This window comes from Xyrauchen texanus, chromosome 40 (genome assembly GCF_025860055.1).
Source record: "Xyrauchen texanus isolate HMW12.3.18 chromosome 40, RBS_HiC_50CHRs, whole genome shotgun sequence".
NCBI classification, from domain to species: Eukaryota; Metazoa; Chordata; class Actinopteri; order Cypriniformes; family Catostomidae; genus Xyrauchen; species Xyrauchen texanus.
In genome coordinates, this window is record NC_068315.1 from 15,177,267 (window position 1) to 15,182,422 (window position 5,156).

Below are 5,156 nucleotides of genomic sequence, written 5' to 3' on the forward strand. Positions count from 1 at the left end.
AGGAGTTATATTTTGAAAAGCATATTTTGAGATCCCTGCGTTCTGTTCAATTCTGCTGCACCCCATCTCGTGTCCTGTTTGAAAAGCCCTATTGCAGCACTAGGTTCAGATGCATACCATTACAGCACTGAGCCAGAGTCTAAGCAGTAAATGCAGAGTTCAACCCAATACCACTATTATCTGGGAATAGGTACATAAAACTGTAATTAATGGAAAACTGGTATTTTGAAGCTCAAGTACCACGGTGTTTCAGTGGCATTGGTATTGTGCAACACTCATTTAAAATAGAACTGCCCACTTTTGTTAAGAGCCAGTTAAGTCACATAGTTCAGACAATATCACATAGTACTGTCTGCTTAATTGTTTATGCTCTGCGCCCTCTTGTGGACTTAGGAGACAACGTTGATTTAAAAAATTTGTGATCATTAATGTCTTGTGTATATATGCCTGACCAAAAAAAGTCACCATTTAGATTTAAGGTATTGTTATGATCTGTGGTTGTTTCAGTTGGTCAGGTCTAGGCTCAGCAATGTTATGCGGCAATAAAATGAAGTCAGCTGAATACCTGAATGTACTGAATGACCAGGTTATCTCATCGATTGATTTTTTTTTTCCTTCCCTGATGGCATGCATATTCCAGGACAACAATGCCAAGTTCATTGGGATCAAATTGTGAAAGAGTGGTTCAGGGAGCATAATGAATCATTTTCACACATGAATTGAGTCCTGATCTTAACCCCATTGAAGGTTTTTGGGATGTGCTTTAGAAGACTTTACAGAGTGGTTTGACTCACCCGTTGTCAATAAAAGATGCAACTCTGGATGCAAATAAATGTGTTGTATATTGTTGTCGAAACAATGCCATGACCAATGCGTGCCATAATCAAAGCTAAAGGTGGTCCATTGAAATATTTGAGTATGCAACTTCTTTTTTGTCCAGGCAGTGTACATGCATGTATTATTTTCAAATATGATTGGAATTTCGTTAACATTTAATAAAATAATAATAAATCAACATTTTGTTTCTCCGCATTGTTGACCGCAACACAACGGTATGATATGTAAACTGCAGTTTAGCTGCTTTGTCCATCCACCCAATGAATTTTTTTTTTCTTTAGATTACTTATTGGCTTTACCTGTTGCTCAAGACTCACCACCATAAACATTCATTGTTTGTGGCACTGTAGGGACCTATGTAGTATTGCTGTTTTCAGGCAGACTGTATGGCCAATGGAGGCTGGAGCAGAATCGTGACTGCTGTTTCTTTAAGAGGCTGGCGCTCGTCTCTGATCCGAGCTGCCTACAGGCTGGGAGAATGTGGTCAGTAGGACTCATTACTGCCTGAGTACTGCCAGACCTCAGACTCCACGGTGACGGCAAGCCAGAATCTAGCACACATGTAAAAGCACGGCGATGCTCTGTCTCTCTGAGCCAAGGAAAAACATGGAGAGGGGGAAGGAGAGAAAATGTATTCACAGACTTCGTAATGCCAATGAATCACTGAGTGCCTGAAAGGTACTTTGAAAAAGAGTGCACAACTTGTTGCATCTGCTCTGATTTAGTACACTTCTGGCTTTAAACCTTTTTGTGTTTTAGCTCAGATAACATTCCTGAGCCCTGTGGTTGTTTGTGTGATGCTGTTGTGGTTGCAGGGATTTAGCTTGTTCGTATCTGTGCCCTGTAGCTTTTAGGATGTGTAGGGATCAACACATCGTAACACATTACCCTGCCTTTTACAATATCTCTTAAAAGCAGCCTGTGTGCTGGCTTACAGGTTCACATTCCTTCAATTTACTGGTGTCTCTCTGAGCGGGGGGGGGGGAGCAGGGCTGTGAGGGCAGTATATGAGGGATACGGGCATAAAGACACTAACCTCATAGAATGTGGTTTTTCTTTCTTTCTGTTACCTGTCTCTCAATATGTTTATTTTACTGGTTTCCACCTCCATTATCACACAGGGCCTTATTTGACAGCAACGGTGCCTGGACTAAACTGTGAAGTGATCAAACATGTGAGATCCAATGCTTTAGGCATATAATTTACATTTTGCCTTAATAGAGGGGGCTAAGGTACTCCTCTTCAGCTTCAAACGAACATTTTTCAAATGCAAAAGCCAAATCCTGACACAAACAGAATATTTATATAGCTGACTATCGCAGGAGTGTAGCATATGAATGGAGCTGACTGACTCAAGTAAAAAAATAAAAGAGAAAGTGTTAGAGGCAGGCGGAGCGTGGGAGAAATACAATAGATGGAGAGAGAGAGAGAGAGAGAGAGAGAGAGAGAGAGAGAATAGATAGACTCTATTGTAATGTTTTGTAGAATCCAGAGCTCAATCTCTCAGCTCGTGCCATTTGACCTGGTCTTCAACCTCACATTTACACACTGTAATCCCATCTCTTATTTTCCTAATCTGGTTTTTCACTCTCCCTCCTAATCCCACTTCTCATTTCACCCTCCAGGCTGTTTAACAAAACGTTTCGTGACAAGTTCTTTTGTAAGCGGTGTTCCACAAATTGACTTGGTGTTGAATAACACCTTATCCTGTTCGACACATCTGTTCCAGGCTCGCTCTGAATAAAACTGGTTACAGTGACTGCATTTTCAACTACACTTTCATTCCTGGCCTGAGTTTGAATAAAAATGTTTTTTTATTTTTTTCACTCAGATCATGCCATTTCAAAAAAGTAATTTTAAACCTGTAAGCAGTATGCCCCTGTATCAGATTTCATCCCAAAATCAGAAGAAAAAAAATAAGAAATTATTTGTTGCTTAAAGACAATTAAACCTATCTGAGGATAATTAAGATTTTTTTCATTCATGACGATTAAGTACTTTTCCCACTTATGACTCATTTACATGATGCAAATGAGAATGAATAATTTACAATTAAAACACATTATTTACACAGCATCATAGATCACTGTAAAATCATGAAGAAATTAAAGACATTTACACAGCAAGAAGAAACACCCAGCTGATGTGAGAACACAAGAGAACTGCTGATAAAAGTATAAAACAGCTGATATAATGTATCAATGTGTCAATTAATTCATATAGGTCCACAACAAGAAGAATACACATCTGAAGCTCAGTTAATACAGGTAATCCACTAAAATAACAGAGAATCCTGCTTAAAACGTGATTGTCCTTGGATGAAATGCAGGTAAAATCAAGAGAATCTTTGTGCCGGCTTTTAACGCGTTCTTGTTGTTTTTGTATTCTTGTGCTTTATTATCATGCAGTAATAAACTGACTTGGTAATTTAGATGTTATCATGAAATCAAAGAACCTCTGCTTGAATTCCGAGCGCAAGTGTTCAAAAGAGACACCTATGATGGCCAAGTGTAAACAGTGGTGTGTATCGCTTGTCCAGTTGTGATCGGATCACCCAAAATGCACCTTAATACCAGACCGGGAGGTCCGTTCTCCTGGGTTCAAAGCTGCTTGGTTTTGAGGCTTCATAGCTGCTGGATTATCAGGCTATATATCAAATTAATGGTTTCCACCTCTGCTGAAATGGCTGGAGGTGTTGCTGTCGTGTAACTGCTGATATGAGGGGAGTTCTGCCTACTGTAGCTACTTTGCCATTTGTACACATACAATTTGTATCGCCTGCCCATCTAGTGTGGGAAATGAGGCTCTGTGATTGTGAGGGACACTTGAGATGAGTCTGAAGCAAATGGTGACACCACGTCTGATTTTTATGTTTTGGAGTCTCAGACATGGGCCAGGTTGCAAAATTATTGGAATGTTGTGTTTTACTTAACAGCAGCACGCCTGTTTTAGTGTGTGCTTATTTTGAGTTTAGGCCTCCCGAAGATCCGCCCAGACCTGAAGGACGAGCAGGAGGGCTCTTAAGAGGAAGCACCCATAGTAGTACTGAACACTTGAGTTTTTTTTTTATTTGTATCCTCAGGCAGTATGCACCCTGTCTGTCTGCGACTCTCTCTCTCTCTCTCTCTCTCTCTCTCGCTACATCTCTCTGTCTCCCTCTCTGCTTATTTCCCAGTTTCAATCCTTATCTCTCTCTTTTACACACTGTCTGTGGTGATCTGTTTTCCTCATGCTGTGTTGACTCCCACCTGTTTGTCTAAGATCCCTGGATTCCAACCGTATAGCTGAGCACAGAATAAGAATGTGATTGTTTTGGTCGTATGTTCAACATTTAAAATTATGTCTGCATTTTAAAAGAGAGATCGACATGCTGGTCTCAACAATAAGGATGGCCACTTGCCCAGGGCCAGTGTGAGTGTTTTGGGCCAGTTGACGGAACTCTCACTTGCCCCATTGTGCCACTGCTGTGTACTCTCAATATATTATATTCGTAAATGTGTTTTTGTGTCTTGCAAACAAAGTCTTGAACAGGATTGTTGTGAATTCTGCTGATTTAAACTCAACACCAAGATAGCATTATCTTGCTGGCTAACATAGATGAGGTTTTATATGAGGAAATAGCGAGAATGAGTTTTGAAAGTCTTGAAAACATCAATGGGTTAAAAATTGCAATCATTTTTCCAGCAAAACGAATTAACTTATTTTTAATGAAAACTTATATAAATATAAATAAAACTAAAATGTAAAAGCATAAAATAGGAATATAGATTCCATTTGGGCCAACAGAAACAAAAACTACCTTTTGAGTCTTATTAATAATAATACAAATAATAAAGAGAAAAAAAAATCTTTAGATTCTTGTTTAGCAGTACTAAACAATTCACTTTTAAGATCCTTTTAAATCACTTTTAAAAATATTTTGAAGTCATTAATAATTTATCAGATTTTTTAACTTTCTCCTTTTCTAGTTTAAAATGAGTCAACAATGAGTAAGGCTAAGTATAGGTTGATTTCCTCATGCTGCTATCAAAACATTGCTCCGTTTGATTGAGCATCCAACCACCAGTTGATTTAGTTTTGAACCGGACTGTCCTTTTTTTTTTCCACCAATGGCAGATTGGGAGAGTATTTGGAAAAATTTATTGAAAGCTGTTTTTTTATATATGTATTTTGTTTTTGTTTTTTGCAATTCCTCCTAGTTCTATTAGTGGCACAGCAATTGCAGACTTCACCTTTAAGTAATCAACCACAAAGACAAATTTATTAAGAAATAGCTATACAGTCTTTAAATCTGACTCCCACATTCCAACTCTTTCTAG

The 5,156-nt window shown here is 38.6% G+C and overlaps 1 protein-coding gene across 5 annotated transcripts in view; it reads left to right on the forward strand.

Moving 5' to 3' along the window:
- The window catches only part of LOC127633314 (bone morphogenetic protein receptor type-1A-like), a 52,904-nt gene that overhangs the window by 39,814 nt on the left and 7,934 nt on the right, over nucleotides 1–5,156 (forward strand). The window lies entirely within an intron of this gene.